We start from the raw sequence: 19589 nt of genomic DNA, 5'->3' as shown, positions 1-19589 counted from the left end.
TATGTTAAAGTTAAAGCCTTTCCTTTTTGTTTAAACAGAAAAAGGGGAAATGATGGAGGAAGGTCATTGGTTAAGTAATAAAGAAACTGCTTGGCCTCATAGGTTAAAACATAAGTGGGAGGAGTAAACAGAACAGAATGCTGGGAGGAAGAGGAAGTGAGCTCAGACTCGACAGCTCTGCTCTATGGAGCAGAAACGCCATGCTCCCCTCTCCTAGGCAGACACACGCGATGAAGCAAGCCGCCAGGTTAGACATGCTGAATCTTTCCCGGTAAGACCGGTGCTCACAAATTATTAGAGATGGGTTGATTGGGATATCAGAATTAGCCAGTAAGGGCTAGAGCTAAAGGGCCAAGCAGTGTTTAAATGAATACAATTTGTGTGTTGTTATTTCGGGGCATAAGCTAGTAGGCGGCCGGGGTGCTGGGGACGCAGCCCCGCTGCCCTTATTACAACACAGGAAGACTGTGGTAAATCTCAGGTTACACAGATTACATAACTGTTCACAACATACAAATCTGAGAAGGCCCACTTTTGACTCACCATAGTGGTCTCCCTGCCTTTCTTTACTGCCTGCTTCCTTGGTTTTCTAGCTCTAGTCTGCTCATGGTTCTTCAAGACACCTGAGATGAAGGAAAATTCTAGAACATACTGTAAGATGATGGACAGTGTCAGTGAGGACCTTGAGAATGTGATCTTTAGTTTTAAAAGGGAGGATACAGATATAAGGATGTGAGATGCTTCTACTTCAGTGTGAATATTTCATTCCTTTAATGAAATGATGCATAATTAACTGAGTTGTTCAATCATGCGATTTTAAGCAAATCATTTGAATACCTTTGTTGGATTTTACTCTAACTTGAGTCAGTAGATCACTCAACCAAACTTTGGCTCAAAATTTGTGGTGAAATCTGTGGTACTCCCCACTCACATCAGCCTCTTTCTGGTACTTCATGCTTTTGGAGAAAGGCATGTGTTCTCACATAGAAAGACATGTTTTCCTTTGTGAATGTGAGCACTGAACTTGTATCTCTCTTTATCAGAAATCCTCCCTCCTTCGGGAAAAAAAGCAAAGGTTCCTAAGACTCAGGAAGCTCAGAAAATTGAAGGTTCCAGAGGTCCCTCTGCCAGGAACACTGTGAGACTCTGATGGGGTTCTTTGCTACCCATCCAGGGCAGCACAATGAGGGATGCAGCTTCTGTGATCCAGCGTCCTTCCTGAAATGGGCTTTTTGGTGATGCAAGTACCTCTCAGGTTCCCATGCCCACGTAAGTAATCCTAATCATCCCAGTAAACTCAGTGGTTCACCAAGATAGACCTGTTGCTTCAGCCTGTCATCAGGGCCTTGATTAGGGAGACAGCTGTTCATATCTCCTCAGGAAGAACCACACAGTGGTATGAGAGAGCCGTAAGTTTCCTAGATACTGAAGTCTATTAAATCAAAAAGAGACTTCTGAGGGCATAGCCAAAATGATGCCACACAGAAAGTGTATTATACTGCTCATATAAAACCAAATGGGCACAGTGCAACATTGGAACATTCACCTGTTGACCCTACAGTATCCAGAAAGCTTACACTCACTCCAGTTAAACAAACTCTGTAATTAATATTGTGTTGACAAAAAGAATAATATCATAGCTGCATATGTTATAATAATACATCTTCACTTATTTGTTTGGCAATTAGTGAAAACTTTCTATGTGCCAGAAATTATATGCTAGCAATGCCAAGATTAAATAATACTATTAATTACATAGTTTTGGAATAAAAACAAATATAAACAAATATTGGCAACAGTCTACGACACGTGCTTTCATACGGGATAGTCTTCCCAAAAGAGAGGAGATTTGTGCAGAGAATAGAGTAAATGAGACATTTGAGATTTAACTATAAGAATATGTAGGAAGTCACTTATTGGACCTGGGGAGGAAGGAAAAGAGGATTCCCGTGTGATGAGAGAATAGTTACTGTCGTTTCCATCCAGACATAGACTCTGGGAGATGTCTCTCTCAGAAAACAGCTTGCATTAGTAACATTTCTCATGACTGTGACAGAACCTTGCAAAACAGAATTTAAACAGGGAAGGTTAAATATTCCTCTGAGCTTGAGCTCCCAGTTGGGGAAGACGTAATGGTGGGAGCAGCCCATACTTGGGTGGTGGAATAGAAGGCTGCTAGCTCACATCTCACAGACCAGAAAGTAGAGAGAGATGAATGCATAGCTTTTGGTAGTTTTCTTCTTTTCTCATTTGATTCAGTGCCAATACCCCAGCCCAGCCCCATGGATGGTGCCTCCCACATTCAGTCCTGTCTGGAAAAGGCCTCACAGTCGCTTGCCCAGAATCATTTAGGTGACTCTAAATGCAGATAAGATGACAAAGAAGGTTGGCTACCACAGTGTGATCCCCAGGAGTCACAAAATGCTTATTAAAGATGTTAAAATTCAGGTTATATTAATCTGTGTATCGTCACGTGGCTGTGGCTTACTGGGTAAAGTTCCAGTGTCTGGTCTCCAGTGGAGCTACATGGCTTCTCTCTAACTCCTCCTTCTTTCTCCCAGCAGTCTGTTTAGTTCCCCCACACACACCTAGCTCTGTTCCCTTATAGCTCTGCTATAGGTTAAAGCAGTTCCTTTATTAACCAATGATATTCACAGCATGCAAAGGGGAATCCCACATCAGCTCCATTCCAAAGCTGATAGTATGAAAAGATGTTTATCTGACGAAGGTATATGTAGGAGCAAAGATCATGCTAAAACCCACTCAGCCTCATGAATTCTCAGAAAAGTACAAATCAAGGCTGCCCCAAGGAATCTCTTCATACCATGAGGTTGGCTATTACTGTAAAAAGAAGCAGAAAATGACAAATGTAGGGAAGAATACGGAGACTGGATGCTAATGCATTGTTGATGAGAAGACAAAATTAAATAGCCATTGTGAATACTGTGGAGTCACCTTAAAAATATATAAATACAATAATCACGTAATTTAAAGCATGGTTTTGAAATGATGCTTTTTACACCTGGTATGCATGTGCATGGTAATATCATTTACAATCACTATAATTTAGAGGCAGTCATTTGAACACTATCAGGAGAGTGGATAGGCAAAATGTAGCAAATCATGAAAAGAATATTATTCCACCTTTCCAAGGAAGGAAATTCTGATATATATCATAACACCGATGAACACCATTGAGAAAGCAATGCTAAGTGAAGTAAACCAGTCACAGAAAGAGAAATGAATTCTGTATGCCTCCACATGTAATCAAAGTCATGAAGACAAAGTAAAATGTTGGTGGCTGACAGTTGGGAGAGATTCTTTTCAGTATGCTTTTCCTAAGCAGTTCACAAAGAAGTATGTGACCATTTATTTCCAAGAAATTTATTTTAATAGGTTATTTAAGACTGACCATTAATATGGTGTTTGTGGGAATATGTATGCATGTATTCCTTTATCATATATATCCTATAAGGAGTCTCTGTTGATGAAAAGAGATCATTTCTATGTAGCGGGCTACACATATGAGGAACAAATATACTGCCATCCCTGGGGAGAGGTCAACTTCACCAATGCTTAGCCTAACAAAGAGAGAGAGAGAGAGAGAGAGAGAGAGAGAGAGAGAGAGAGAGAGAACTTCTGGAATTTGGACACACAAATAGCAAACTTGTAAATAGACATCTTACTATGTCAGCGGCCATTGCACTTCTCGAATTTGGACACACAAATAGCAAACTTGTAAATAGACATCTTACTATGTCAGCGGCCATTGCTGGCTCGTCAAGATTAGAATATGAAGGGCCCCAACAGGCTCCTGTCAATCCTTGGTCAACAGCTGGTCTTACTATTTTTGGAAAGTTGTGGCACCTTTCAAAGGTGGAACTTCAACAGAGGTGACTGGGGTTGAGTCCTGAGATTCCTCAAGCCTGGCCCCATTTCCTGCCTTCTCTCTGCTTCCTGATTGCAAATGTACCATGTCCAGCCAACTCACACCACTGACACCACACTTTATCTGACACAATCAACTGAACCCCCCAAAATTTTAGCCAAAATAAATCCTATTCCCTTAAGTTGCTTCCTTTCAAAAAGCAAAAAGAAAAGTAAGGAATGCAGAAATCTGAGCACAGAATTGGTAAGCAGGATTAATCAGAAAGAAAACTGTTTTGGGGGCAAAACAGACTCCTGTGCTGAGTGGCATGTGGCAGAAATTCTGTTTGGGAACAATCAGACTGTTTATTGGGTTGCAAGAAATCGGAAGCACAAAAATATTTTTAAGGAGTAATCTATGAGTCTAGGGATGTAACTCAGTAAAATGTTTCCCATCCATGCATGATAACCTGAGTCCAATCCCCAGAAGCCGCATGAAAAGTCTGTTGTGGTCTCACACTATTGAAATCCCAGAGCCAGGGAGGTGAGAACAGGTTTTTAGCATCAGTGAACCTGAGGTCCCAGTGAGAGACTATGTTTGCAAATCAAGGTGCATGGCTACTGAGAAACAATATCAGACATGGACCTCTATCATACTCAGCTCATACACACACTCAGCACACACACACACACACACACACACACAAATGCATGCATTCAAGCATGCACATGTTCATACCCATGCACACACCAACCCACACCTCCACACACCAGTACACATCCTGACATACAAACAGAAAACTAGTTATTCATGCAAGATTGTCTTAGAAGCTTTGGTCTGGGTTACTGAGAGTAGGCTGGAAAAGTTTAGTGAGTGAAAGTTGGCAAGACTTCCTGACCTCTGTACAGAGTGTCCTGATTTCTGCATCATAACGACATGCATGAGAGGGCTACGTGATGGTTGCGGTCACAGCTTGGATAACATCCCAATGTAAACTGCTTCCTCGGAGCCTACAGTGCACTTTGCTTCCATCCAGCAGAGCCGAAATGCCTTGCCCTGTGCACAGCACTGATGTCCAAAAGAAAAGCCACAGAGGGACATCTAGTGGCAGTGGGAAGTTACCAGTCTGCTCCGAAAGAGTTCAGGAATTCTGCACTACCCCGGTGCTTTAGATTTATTTCTTGATCTCTGCCACATAGCTGGGCTCCTTAGTCACTGCATTTGAAGGTTGACAAGCACTGGAAGACAACAGAGCCACCTCCCTGGCAAAGAAGCCTTAACACCCAAGATGCTGGATAGCCAAACAGGGCAGAGTACAGGCAGAAAGCAGAACCTGCAGAACTGTGTGCTCAGGAAAGCATCCACGTAGAGCGCCCTCACACGGCTATTTTTATACCCTATCTAGCAAGCTACGTGCAGATGTGGCACTTGTGAACTACAGAGCTCCAAACTGCACCATACATTTTCAAAGCGACCTTCCACGCACCCTGACCTATCAATCAGCCTCCTCGGAGCTCTTCATGATGCTGTATGATGGTGAACCATACAGCAGTCACCAAGGCCAAAGGGAAGCAGTCATCAGCACATAGGCAGGCTTCTCCTGGGTGGTGCTGGTGGAATGGGAGCTGCTTTAGATCCGGTTGCAGCTGCCTGAACTTGATTCTTCTGCATGAAGACAGTTGGAAAATAAGTTAATTCTAAACTGTTAGCTATAAAAAATCATTATAGATTTTGTTTAAGAATAATAATGAAAGTCTCAACTGATAATATTTGCTATCTTTATGTATCACAAGATTAAAGATTATATATTACAATTCATGTACCTACAGGGAATTTTAACATTTATTACATTGTACTTTACTCTATATGTATATGTGTGTGTGTATGTGCACATGTGTGTGTGTGTGTGTGCGCGCGCGCCTCCATCACAGGATCTGTGCGAAGGTCAGAGGAGAGGGTAATTTGTATGAGTCGGTTCTCTCCTTTCTATGTCGTGGGTCCCAGAGACAGACTGCATGTCATCGGGCTTTACTGCAAGGACTTTTACCCGCTGAGCCATTTTGCTAGGCCTTCATAAAGGGGACTTTAAGACATTTCTACCTATGATCTCACATCTCCCCCTCCAAAGCTTCAACACTCACTCCATTTTATAACATAATTTTTTTTTCACTTTCTCCACTCATGCTGATTGAGTCTCTCCTTGTCTTCGTCATTCGTTGGTTTTTGGTCTTATTGCACCTCACACTACCCATTAATTCTTTTCTTTGACATTCTTCTTCTTGTCAAAGTGAAATGAAATACAGGAAGAAGTTGTTTCTGGAGAGTCCTGACTCAAATCCCCGTGTTCAGTTTGTCTTCTGGTATCCACTTCTCTGATTAACAATGGCTCAGTTCTTATTCTCTGGACACAGCTGCTATTGAACCTAATCTCATTCTAGCAAGTCCGGGCTGCAGACACCCATGGTCTCTTCTCTCAGTACATCACTTCTGACCTGTCTCCCTCTCCTCCCCACTCCACTCCTTCTCTTATCTCCACCTACAATCCCCCTCAGAACTTCCATCAAGTCCACACTGCGAAGGAGATGGCTGGGGTAGCCCTTGCTGGTGTTCTGACGCTGGCTGTCTCCTGAATCCCTCAGCCATCATTCCTGGTCTCCAGCCAATCATCAATGAAGAGAACCAAGAATGAGGTGCTTGTAATCTTTAGACCCTCCCTTCCAAACCACCCCTTGGCTGTTACTTTACTCCCGCCATCCTCACATTGGATTTGGGTTCTGTATCACTAACTTTTCTCCTTTCTGTAATAAATACCAACAAAAGACAGCTCTTGCTAGAGAGGCTGATTTAAGAGGGCCCATGGCCTATCGGGGAGGGCAGCCTTGGCATCAGGAGTCTGGGGCAGCTGGTAACACTATAGGTAAGCCAGGAGGCAGATGAAGAAATATGGATGCTGATGTTGAGCACATTTTCCTGAGTTTTAGGGGGCTGAGGAGCTACCCTAAGAGATGGTACTACCCACAGCGCAGTAGGTCTTCCTCCTTAGTTGAGCCTTTCTGGAAATTCTCTCTTAAACATTCCCACGGTGCCAAGTCCAGTCAAGTCAACTATCAAAATCAGCTCAGAGGAACTTTGCAAGATGGGACCCTCCCAGAGTGACCTATGAGAGGTGAGGAAGATTCGGTCCCTAGTTCTATCAGAACAGAGGACCACCGACTTAGTGACCTAAAGCAGAAATGTGTTCCCTTTGCATCCTGGCAGACATAAGCCTGAAATCTCGTAGACAGGACTGGTTTGGCCTGAGTTTGGAGGAAGAATCCACTGCAGACTTTGTTCCAGGCTTCTAACCATCTGAAATTCTTGCTATTCCTTGGCTTGCGGCTGCCTGACTCCAGCTTGCCTCCTCCTCCACTTGTTCGGCCTTCTGTGCCCCTCTGTTGGTCTCCTCTTCAGATGCACCACGTGATCACAACTTGGTCCGAGCTCATCTACAAATCTCTAATCCCATCTTTTAAAACTCTGGTTCTCTATAACGTCACATATTTAGATCCAAGGAGTCAGAATTGGATGGCACTTTTTATGCAATTATATGCGGACACAGCCCTCTGTGAGAACACACCTGCTTACAAAATCCAGGCACTCGCTGGACCCTGGGAACATCGTCGAGCTCTCTGTGTGCAGAGGCTGGAGGTCACTGCTGGGTGTCTTTTTCCATCACTCTCTCTTTATTTGTGAGACATTGTCTCTCCTTGCAGTTGGAGCTGGCAGACTTGGCTAGACCAGCTGGCAAGGAAACCCCAGATATCCACTTGTCTCTGTCTCCCCAGTTTTGGGGTTAGAGGTGCACTACTGTACCTAGGATTTTTATGTCAGTTCTGGAAGCTCAAAGGCAGGCTCTTGCATTTCAATGGCAAGCGCTTTGTCAACTGAGCACTCCTGTGCTTTATAAATGAATCATTTACCTACGTCCCACTTGCATCAACTCTGATTTGTGAACTTTTCATTCTCAGAGTACATATTTTCTCTTTCCTTTGAGTTATTAACGTCTTGAGGCATAACATTAATGGTAAATAAATAAACAAATAAATAAGTAAATATCCAGAGAAGTTCAATAGAGTCATAGTATTCCTGGGTGAATATTTTTCAAAGATATGATCTCTGTTATTCACGCAGAAACACACAGAATATTATATATTTGAATTCCTACCCTATCTGACCTCTACACACTTTAAGAGAGAAAGAACAGGGACTTGGAAAAATGCAAAGCTTTGCTATGCATAGTGTCAACTAAAAAGAACTCAAGATTATATAAAAAACCTTCCTCTATGGAATACAGAATGTTTTATAAATATTAGTTCAGCAGACAGCATATAATTCTTTTGAGTTTAGAGAAAGAACTGTGGTTGTAATGGGAAATGAATAAAAACAAACAAACAAACAAAAGAATGCTTAATGCACACCAGGGTAACAAGCCAGGCATCTTTCTTGATCTTTGAGAGACAGAAGGGTTGCTGGCACCATTGCTGATGCTCCAGTCTAGCACAGTAAAGGCTCAGAGAGAGACTGTGTCTCAAAGGAATGGATGGAGAGAGAGACAGAGGAGAATGTGTGGTTCCTTCTTCCTGCCTCCGGCCTTGTGAACAGTCATACACACGTCTCTCACACTCACAGGAAATACTGAAGGAATTAATACCAAAATGATATTAATTCCAAGATTAATACCAAAATTCAATAATGATTCATAGTTCTTTAATAGTTTTGTTTTGTAATTAGAATTTAAGCAACATCCATACCTCATCCCACTTTTTTTCATTGACAGAAATTTTTTCCTGCATAGCTCTCTGTCTCTCCATCTTCTCTCCACAATTCTTTATTGAAAAATGAGCTTCTTTTGTGGGCAGTTCTCAGTCTGAGTTCTCATTTCGTGGAGACTTCTGGAGAGTTTTCTTGCCTTTTATCCCCAGTTTTATGGATGATGTTGTGTGAGTCTCTTGGGGGTAAATAATTTCTGGCTGTCTAGTTTTTCTGTTAACAGTCATTGATAATCTTTGTTTAAATCCATTATCTCATTAGGTGTTGAAAAGATAAATTATTTCTTCAATTATTAGCTAGTTTGCTTCCACAAAAAGGGCATTTCCCTCTCATCAACTATTGGTTATGCTGAGGCTTAATTTATATAGAAAAAAGTAGGATAAATTCTTGGACTGTTTTAAAAGAAGAGCAAGATCCCCAATATTCAAATTAGTTTGTATGTGTGTGTGTGTATATATATGTATAGTCATATATATATATATATATGACTACTTAGTTTAAAGATCTTTGTCATATGACAATTTATTGACATAGAACCTATATATTTAACTACAGTCCTTTTGACATGCCAACAGAAATCACTGGTCCATCCTACATTTCTTGCATCTGGCTATTAGCTCTTTTTAGTAGATAAATACACCACACACACACACACACACACACACACACACACACACGATAAAACACAGTATCAGTTCAAACTAATACTTCTGGGTCAAACTTAAAAATATGGAATTCTTTTTTTTTGATTATTCAAGTTCATTCCTGTAATCCATTTATGTCCTGCCTCATATTCTGATTTTAATAACTCTAGTTTAACTGCTTTTTTCATTTTACTCCACATTGCATATCTTAGTTTCAGAATGATGTTTTCTCAACTTCCAGTGATAGTCTTGCTATTCTGTTTTTGTTCTCCAAGACATTATACTGTAAAGTCTCCTGGGACAGGTTCTTGGTAGGGGTTGTGTCACCAAAAGGGTTCTCAAGGAGGTATCCTCTCTTTTCATTTATACTGCTTTATAAGAAGGCTAACTATATTTCATTTAGTTACTATGCAACATACACTTCAGAAGGTTGTAGCTTTCAAAGGAAATATTAAGAAAATTCACCTTGTTACTTGTTTCTGAACTTCAGAGTTTGCCTTTTTGTGGCTTTTAGACTGCAAGCTCACATGCATCACAATCCTCTTGTATCCTATATATTGCTCCATGGTAGCCATAGCAGCACACATAGGGTCTTCTCCTTATTATAGCTACATAATAATACTTTGCGTGAGTCATCGAATTTCTCTCCTGGGGACTATTTTAAGGACTTGCAGTGCTTTTGCTGCAGTAAAGGGTGCCCCAATACATCTTATTTAAAATCATTTCCATATTTTTTGTCTAGTATTTCCTTTGGAGTTAGTGCTTAAGAGCAGAAATCTTGTTTTTTTTTTTCTATTTAGAAATGCATCTCAAAACTCTAATCAGGATGCTAGCTGTAATGCTTACTGATTCTGTTTTGAGTAGAGGGATTTTGAATGGGTTTTTAATTAATAGATTTAGGACCTGTTTGTGTGCCAGAACGGTGAGAAGACACGAGGCCCCAAGTGGAATCCCATGCCACTTTCACTGTAAACACTAACAGTTTAAATGCATCAGAGAAACTAGTCACAGTTTTAAAAGCAATCACCATGACTGCATCGAACGTGGGAGGTGTGCGCTCTCACCGTGGCTCTACATGTCCCAGGAAGAAAACAACAATGTTGAATTAGCTGTAGATATTGTCAGCTCCTTTTGAACTCCTCTTCGTTTGCTTCTAATTTTTGTTTCTAGAGTCGTCCGCTCTGTTGGCATAAAGACTTGGCTTCTGATGTGATTAACAGGAATGGTTTTAGCTACCATTTCTGAGAAAGAATTGATTTCATAGCCTCACGCTGGAGCTGTCGTGAGTTCTATCTATTTATTATAGCCAAAACGAGAGAGACCTTGCCTCCCAAACCTTCGATAAAACTCTAGTTTTCATCACAGTAACAGTGAAACCTCAGCCCGTGATGAAAGCTCAGCCACCAGGGGGCGCAAATCAAAGTTCAGGCATTGGAGAGGAGTCCACTTCCATAAAGAAAATAAACAAAGATTTTTTTCTTTTCTCTCTTCTCTCTCTCTCCTCTCTCTCTATGCAACCACTGCTCAGAATTCCTTAACACATTCTCTCTGTCTCTCTCTCTCTCTCTGTCTCTCTCTCTCTCCCTCCCTCCCTCCCTCCTCTCTCTCTCTCTCTCTCTCTCTCTCTCTCTCTCTCTCTCTCTCTCCATGTTCGCAGAAGCTAGAGGACAGAATGTCATTGTTCATGAGACAAGCACCTCGGGTATTTTCTCTTTTGTTTTTTGAGACAACCATGTCTCAAAAATGGCCTGAAGCTTGCCAAATAGGCTACACTGGCTGATCAGTGAGTCTCACAGATCTTCTTGTTTCCACTTCCCTGGTGCTTGAAATACAACACAAACAATTAATAAACATAAACAATTAATTTGAGTTAAAATAGAAGAGGATATAGATGGCAGTCGTGTGGTTTTCTTAGTACTGTAAGGAGTCATTTGGTCAGATTTTCGTGGCAAGTGGCTTTAAAAACTGAGTAATCTCACCGGCCCTGATGGTCCATTTTCAGTAAGATAGACATTTAGAACTCAACAAAGAGCCCCAGATAAACAGGAAGCACTGGGTCCCTGTCTTCCCCAGAGAGTAGCTGGTACCTTCTTGCTCAGGCGCTTCTCATTGTGTCTTAGCGCTGAAAAGGCGCAGAGAGTCTGTGATGTGACTGAGAGCACATACAAGGAAGAAGGGGAGATCTCCGGTGCAGTGGGATGGGAAATTTGCGACGGGAACTTTGATAGGCAAGCAAGAGAGACTGTAACTCCCTGAAGAACGTGGTTGACAAAAAAAGAGGTCAGAATTCCTCAAGAATAGGAACGATAACACCATAATCTTTGATAAGTTATCAAAATAGCCATCCTTTCCTTTCTCCTAGAAGAATGCCCAACTTTTCAAGATTTCAGCATGTTCTATACCTATAAATCTCCAGCACTCTTATTGTGAAAAGGAAGGGTCATTATCACGGTAGTTGCTTTGATTAAGACTTAGGACCAGTTAGTATGTGCCAAACAGTTAGATAACTCACTCTCTTATAACGTCTTAAGCAACTGTGTGCATCACAGGCCCCCCTGTCTTATAAAGAGTGCTAGTAAATACTTCAGACTTTATGAGTCAAGAGACAGAAACTAGTGCCTCACAAAGAAACCCAGAAAACAAGAGCAGACTAATAGCTACAATGATGCTGTGCTTCTATGTGTAATGACAATAATGATGGACTTCTCTCCGTTCTTTCTCTCTCTTTTAGTTTTTCAAGACCACGTCTCATTCTATAGCCATGGCCAGATTGAAATTCACAATGTAGATGAAGCTGTCCTGGAAAAGTCAGTCTACTCCCCCTCCCCCTCCTCTTCTTCTTCCTCTCTCTCTCTATTTCTCTCTCATTCTTAATTCAGGTTCACTAATAAGAAAAAAGAAAATTTTATCCAGAAAATATAACTCGTGAATCTTCACTCATGGCTAATGTCTTCAACACTAAACTGATTATAAATGTTTATTAGTAAAACACCGTTTTATCCTGTGGTCTCTACTGAAGTATGCCAAGGCAGATTTGACTAACAGATCATAGTGAATTGGATCCTGCCAGAGGATCCACGTATAGTTTGATTTTGGTTATTTTAATGAGCTCTTCTGATTTCTTTACAAACCCTTGTCTATTCCTGGCTGTACACCAAGCGCCTACCACATGGGAGGTTCTTAGTAAAAAGTTTCATGAAGGGGGTGCACCCATCCACTGAGACAGTGGGGTTGATCTATTGGGAGCTCACCAAGGCCAGCTGGACTGGGACTGAAAAAGCATGGGATAAAACCGGATTCTCTGAACATGGCAGACAATGAGGGCTGATGAGAAGCCAAGGACAATGGCATTGGGTTTTGATCCTACTGCATGTACTGGCTTTGTGGGAGCCTAGCCTGTTTGGATGCTCACCTTACTAGACCTGGATGAAAGGGGGAGAACCTTGGACTTCCCACAGGGCAGGGAACCCTGACTGCTCTTTTTACTGGAGAGGGAGGGGGAGAGGAGTGGGGGGAGGGGCAGGGAAATGGGAGGCAGGGAGAAGGCGGAAATTTTTAATAAAAAGAAAAAGTTTCATGAAGAATTAAAGACTTCTTCCTAGCTTATGTATGGAGATTTGGCCTATAGGAATCTAACTCGCAAGATCAAGATTTTGGAAACGCAGAATGAATAGGACAAGGAATTCCATCTCATTGGCTTCTGGTCTTTCTGTTGCTCCCACACCTGACACTAATATCTATCAAAGGCTGGTTTATTCACTTCACAATGTATTCCCCTTCTGAAAAAAAAAAAATAAGGAGAAAAAATCCTAAAACAGGGAGAACTCCATATTTATTTAATGTTTTGGAGTGTTCGTGATGTTTTGGTGACATGACATTGATTCAGAAAAAATTAATTTAAACATTATTATTTTAAGGCATGAAATCCACAAAATGCTATTTAGCTCACAAATCATCTCTGACCTCTTTAATGAGGTTACGGGTTCTCTGCTATAAATACTGCCGCATGGTGAGGCTCCCATTCTATCGCTAGAAATGAGTAGACCAACCCCTCTTCCAGAACAAACGGAATTCTCAGTCACTGATCACTTCAGTCATCTGTTGCGTTGTAATGGAGAGAGCATGAGGTGACTCATCTGTGGGTAGGTGGGCAGGTGAGAAAGAAATCATTAGAATAAGTTCTTGAGTCCCACCTTTAAATATAACATTACAAAAGGTAAGTTAACAATGGGAAAAATAAAACTATCACATTTGGCTGTTAAGTTTATAGATTGAGTAACACAAAAGTTTAAAGTAGTATTTATTTTCATGACAAATATCAGCCATGGACTAATATTAATTGTTACATCAAACACCAACATGACCATTACCTTTAGGCCAGTAATGCTCTCTGATCTGCATTGACTACACCGGTAGAAAAAAAAAAAACATTAAATTTTATGAAGTGTTTGGTTGGGAGCAGGATGCAGATGTTAATTTCAAGAGAACAGACGGGGCACAGTTTGGGAACCAGCTTGGTTCTAGAGGTGATAAGGCTATCCAAATATTTGTTCCTATCCCATCTGCCTTCCTAAGGCGGCATGTTGCAAATTCATACGCTTGCATTTTTTTTTCAGCTTAGTGGCAACCATTGTTGTCACACAGAGCATATCATGGGTGACAATTAATCTGATAAGATGATGACTGACACATTAGAACAAAGGCTGCCTTCATGCCATGAGGTTTTAGAGTTAAACAACGCTCGTTCTTGTCTCTGCAGAGAACGTCATAACAGCATCACAAAGTGGGAATGAACGGTTTTTTCCATCAATCATTCTTCCATCACACGTACCCTGTGTCTTGTGATGCTGATGCTGCTCTCACTTGGAAACCCGAGTCTAAACCCTTTGATTCTGAGGTCAGTTGTGTGACTTTCTTTGTCGATTGGCGTGTTAGTTGGCATGGTGCACTGATGTTTTCTTGGAGGGTGGCTTATAGGGCTCCATTTCCTCCCTTTTTCCCTTGTCACAGGCATGGTGATACTCCCAGGTCAGCCAACTGCAACAAAAGTCAGAAAATTTGTTCTATGAATGACCAGCTAGTAACTACGCCTGTCTTGTGAGTTGCGGAAGTCTCCTTTGCAGCACCTTCCTTCATTCTGCTACTGTGGCAGGAAAGAAGTTGGAGAAAATATTAAAATAAATAAACACAGCTGTATTCCAAGAACATATCATTTTTAAATACCATTAACAGATTTACCTCAGAGGCCAGAATCTACCCAGCACTGTCATGGACAATGAGACCGAAAGAGTAACATCGAGTTGTCTTCAAGAGTCTTCCTTGAGGTCCTTTCAGATCATTCTTCTTTTAGCTGATTCCCAAGGTGCAGGTGCACCCAGACATATATAACTGCTCAGCCATCAAGCAACTTCTAGAAGACATAAGAGCCGACTCAGTCAGGACCCCTCAAACCTACAGAGGCCTTTGTGCAGCTATTGTGTCAAGGGTGCTGTGTACTACTTCAGGGTGACTGTGGGATCAACCATAGACACAGTGGGCCATGCATCAAAGCATTTAAAGTTAGAGATGGGGCTCAAACAGCAGTTAAACATCATGATGATATCTCAGGCACAAGAAAGTCTCAGGGCCAGGACTGAGAGAGACAGAGGCATTTTACAAACCCAATATTCTGTTCACATTCCAAACTCTTTCAATAACTGTCCTGGAATTAACTCTGTAGACCAGGCTGGCCCCAAGCGCAGAGAGATCCTCCTGCCTCTGCCTCCTGAGTGCTGGGATTAAAGACATGTATCACCACTGCCTGGCCTTAACAGTTTTCTTCATTTAGAGTTTTAATGCTTATTATATGTGTGTGCATTCATGTTTGATACATGTGTGCACATATGGAGGTCATGGGACAGCTTGGGACCTGTTTTCTCCTCCCACAATGTGAGTTCCCGGTATTGAACTCAGATCATCAGACTTGCTAGTAGGTGCCCACACCTGCTGAGCCACCTTGTCATCCTAACATTTTTCTTAATTGTAGGCAGCCTTGTTTGCATACAGTGTAGATGTGTGTGACTGAAGCAAAATGATGTAGAATTTTTATCTTCTAACCCTTCATTAATTTTCCTCTTAACTGTCAATCACTAAAATCATGTGGCCTTGGTGTTATGCCTGTAATATTTTCTTGAAGTCACTAATGACGATCTTTTGGTGATGTATTGGAGTCCATATTGTCCCGGTTTGGATTTTCCTAAAGTGCGGTGAAAGGAAATAATGGCACACTCGTGTACACAGTCTCAATCTCTCTGTTTTCACAGCTCACAGGTTATGCGGGCTGTCAGGCTTTTCTGAATTAAATGTGACTCAGGGCCTGCACTCGCTGACTGAAGAGGCTCACGGGTCCTATAGCTCATCCACCATCTTGCACTTGAACTGTCAAGAATGAGAGATTGGTGCCAAATTCAACCCAACATCGACCCTTCCCAGTTGCCTGCCTTCAACAACTCCTCCTTGTCAAATTCAACAGTTTACATAGAATTTACAGTGAATTGAGGACCCAGAAAGGCACACGGGAAGTGGAACTGCTTTGCCTCATAGCAGGAAGACCTATCAACATCCCACAGGGCTGACATTTCAGGCTGGCAGTGGGGAGATGATCAGAGGAGTTTTGTGTTGCTCTTCTAAATGGATTGTTGGTAGCTCCCAAAGCAAGAGGCTAAAAGTCAGGGTGATTCAGCTATGCAACGCCCCCAAATCCTATTTATTAAAATTGTAAATTATAAAGTAGAATCCTTGAAAGAATGGTTTATAGAAGCCAAACAAGACACCCTAGGACTGGTTCTTTGGGTGCAAGTGCAATGCATTGTGGGCCAGAAACTCCATTCTCTTCTCCTTGTTGGCTTAAGAAACTTCTAGACATAGAATCAGAGAATTTTGGATCTTGGAGGTAGTTATTAGCTGTTCTTAGAGGTTTTAAGGGGCCCCACTAATGACAGTGGGGCACAAATTGTGCAATTATACTTTGACAGTTGACTAGACAACCAAACACAGATAAGATACTAGTTTTCTTGTTAGCAGAACCTACAAAGTGTCCTCTCTCTGTTCACATCACAGTAGCAGGAAAGATGTGAGACAGGACTAAGATTCCGATATTCTTTTCAAGAGACACCCACAGAAACTTAGAAGGTGCCACTAGAGTCCTCCGCCTAAGGTTCCAGCATGATAGGAGTGGCCTCCTAAGTGTCTAAATGCTTTTACACAGGAACCTTTCGGGGCTCTCTTGATTGGCACGCTAGTGTTCTTCATAGGTAACAGGTATAATGTCAGCAGTGTGGACCCCTCAGTTTCCTGTCACCAGCCACAGACTATAGACAAAGTGAGAATTCCGTGATGCAGGAAAGGCAAGATGAGCAAATAACCCCTGCCCTTCCCCTCTCCCCATCAACCCAGTTTCATTAATAGTTTTCTCAACACAGCTTCTCTTGTGAATGAAAACTTAGTTAGAAACTATTCTGAATTTACTTATAGCTATTGCTTAATTTGGAACCTGAAATGGGTAATCCATGGGAACTTTATTTTTCTTTAAGTGGATTCTGCATTTATACATGAATTTTAGACCTTAGAGATTTAATATCCATTTTCCTAATCATTACCTTCAAATGGATGTTAAATAGTAAGGACTAGATAGAAACAGAATAGCCACAATCCATCCTGCTGGGAATCTGAGACTTGAAATTTAAAGAAACAGTGGGAGAAATGGCAAAGGTTAAATGTAGCTGCTACTCAAAGCGAGAGGAAGCTCAGCTACCGACTGTGTGTGACTAAAACAGATGACTGGCGTGTACACAGAAGAATTCTTGTTTAGGCATGCTAGTTCATATGCTTCCCCTGCATACAAACCTTGAAGAGCCCCACTTAAAACCACAAAGGCACTGACTCAGACACAGTAAGATGGTTGCTCAAACCTAGTGTGTATATCTGTGTGTGCATGTGTGTCTGTGTGTGCATGTGTGTCTGTGTGTGCATGTGTGTCTGTGTGTGCATGTGTGGTGTCTGTGTGTGCATGTGTGTTTGTGTGTGCATGTGTGTCTGTGTGTGCATGTGTGTCTGTGTGCATGTGTGGTGTCTGTGTGTGCATGTGTGTCTGTGTGTGCGTGTGTGTCTGTGTGTGCATGTGTGTCTGTGTGTGCATGTGTGTCTGTGTGTGCATGTGTGTCTGTGTGTGCATGTGTGTCTGTGTGTGCATATGTGGTGTCTGTGTGTGCATGTGTGTCTGTGTGTGCGTGTGTGTCTGTGTGTCTGTGTGTGCATGGGTGTCTGTGTGTGCGTGTGTGTCTGTGTGTGCGTGTGTGTCTGTGTGTGCGTGTGTGTCTGTGTGTGCGTGTGTGTCTGTGTGTGCGTGTGTGTCTGTGTGTGCATTGGTGTATATGCATTAGTGTTTGTGTGTATTTTTATGTGTGTGTAGGTATGTGATGACTCTGGACATTGATGAATGCATGTATGTGTGCCTGTGTGGTGTGTCTCTGTGTGTATGTTTGTGTCTGCTTGTCTGTATGTGTGTGTTTGTATGTGTGTGTGTGTGTGTGTCTGTCTGTCTGTGCTTATCTGGTGTGCCTACAAATCCAATCCCCAAGTTTTAGATTTTTCACTTTGATTCCCATGCACAAAGTTCCTTGCCTGATGGGTTTTGTTTCTGAACATTAGATGTCCTCCGACCATCAGAACTGAAATGTCACAATGATTTTCCTCTTGAGAGATAAACTTAAATGAACAATTTGTAAAGGTCACTAAAATTGTTGTTGAAGAAATAGGTATTCAGGGATGGAGAGATGTCTCAGCAGTTGTAAGCACCAGCTGATCTTAAAGAGAACTTGGGTTTAGTCCCTACTACCCCTGTGGCAGCTCACAACCTCTGTTACTCCAGTTCCAGGGTGTCTGATGCCCTCTTCTGGACTCTGTGGGAATTGCATCCACGCGGTGCCCATACATGCAGGCAAGCCTCACATATAAACTAAAAACAAGAAAATCCTTTTTAAAAAAGCAATAAGCATGCATTAAAAATTGATCCTGTGCAGTGATGGGAAGGAGAATGGATATAAATGGCTGCATGTGCAAAGAAAATGTTGAGACTTTAATAGTTCACCCTTCGATATAAGCTTTAAGAATCCAAAATTCCGTTTGAGACCAGTGATCTACATTTATGTGGGTTTATGTATGCTTACAAATACTTCACTTTTGTGTTTGTATATTTATAGTTTTACATTGAAACCGAACCAAGTGCTAAATTTGTTCAGAGAAATTTGTTATGATCCCTATATGATTATAAAGATAAAGCCACATCTTCCCAAGGGACAGCCTGAATAATATGACTCCATTTGCCTGTGATTTCAATTTATAATCAGAATAACAATGAGGAAAACTGATGCCATCTCCTTACTCATAAATTATAGCGTGTGAGATGGGCCACCAGAAGTACTTAATCTAGACCTAAGAGTTAAGAAGCTAGAGATAAAACAAATCCAGACTAAATCTGTGCTGTAAAATAGCTAGCCAATACTCTTCAAAAAATATCAATTTATAGATAACACATGTCCGTGCCTCACATCCAGAATTTCATATATGTGTGTATGTGGGAATGAGTGTGGGTAGAAGTTGGAGAAACTAAAAAGGGACCTATCAGAGGGGAGGGGCAGGCAATAGAACATATGACTGGAAAGTATAGTGGGCATGCCAGAGGCAGAGGAGAGGAGTGGGGGAGGGGATCAACTAAAGGAAAGTATGTCTGAAATGCCACAATGTTCTTCTGTATGTTCTGTGTGTGTGTTTTATATACACATGCATGTATGTGCTTGCACAATGTTCTGTGTATGTATTTTCTAATTTAAAATTATTCTCAAAACATATTTTACAAAAGAAAACGTGAACTGAACAAGAAATTTCTTCCATCTTGGTGAAACTCTTAACAATGGTCATCCAAGCTATCTGTGCTCCTTATCTGGTTCCTAGGTCAGAAACAAGACAGCTGTGGAGGTCATTGTTGGGAAACCAACAGAAACTGAGTGTGGAGGCTATATCGACTAGTGTAACTATGGGGTTATATTTCATGGGAGGGATAGTTATTGTGGCCCTCTGCATACTGCCTTCTTCATGGGGGAAGCATAGCAAGGTTAGAAGAAAATACCCTGATGTCTTCAATTGATATTCACATGTTCCAAAAATACAACCTGAAAGATAGCCAAAGCGAAGGAGGCAAAATGTTAAAAGTCAGTGATTCAACATGACAG

This window comes from Microtus oregoni, unplaced genomic scaffold (assembly GCF_018167655.1).
Source record: "Microtus oregoni isolate MIOR12 unplaced genomic scaffold, Mior012 000002F_ref0000024, whole genome shotgun sequence".
Taxonomy (NCBI): domain Eukaryota; kingdom Metazoa; phylum Chordata; class Mammalia; order Rodentia; family Cricetidae; genus Microtus; species Microtus oregoni.
This window is presented reverse-complemented; position numbering follows the sequence as displayed.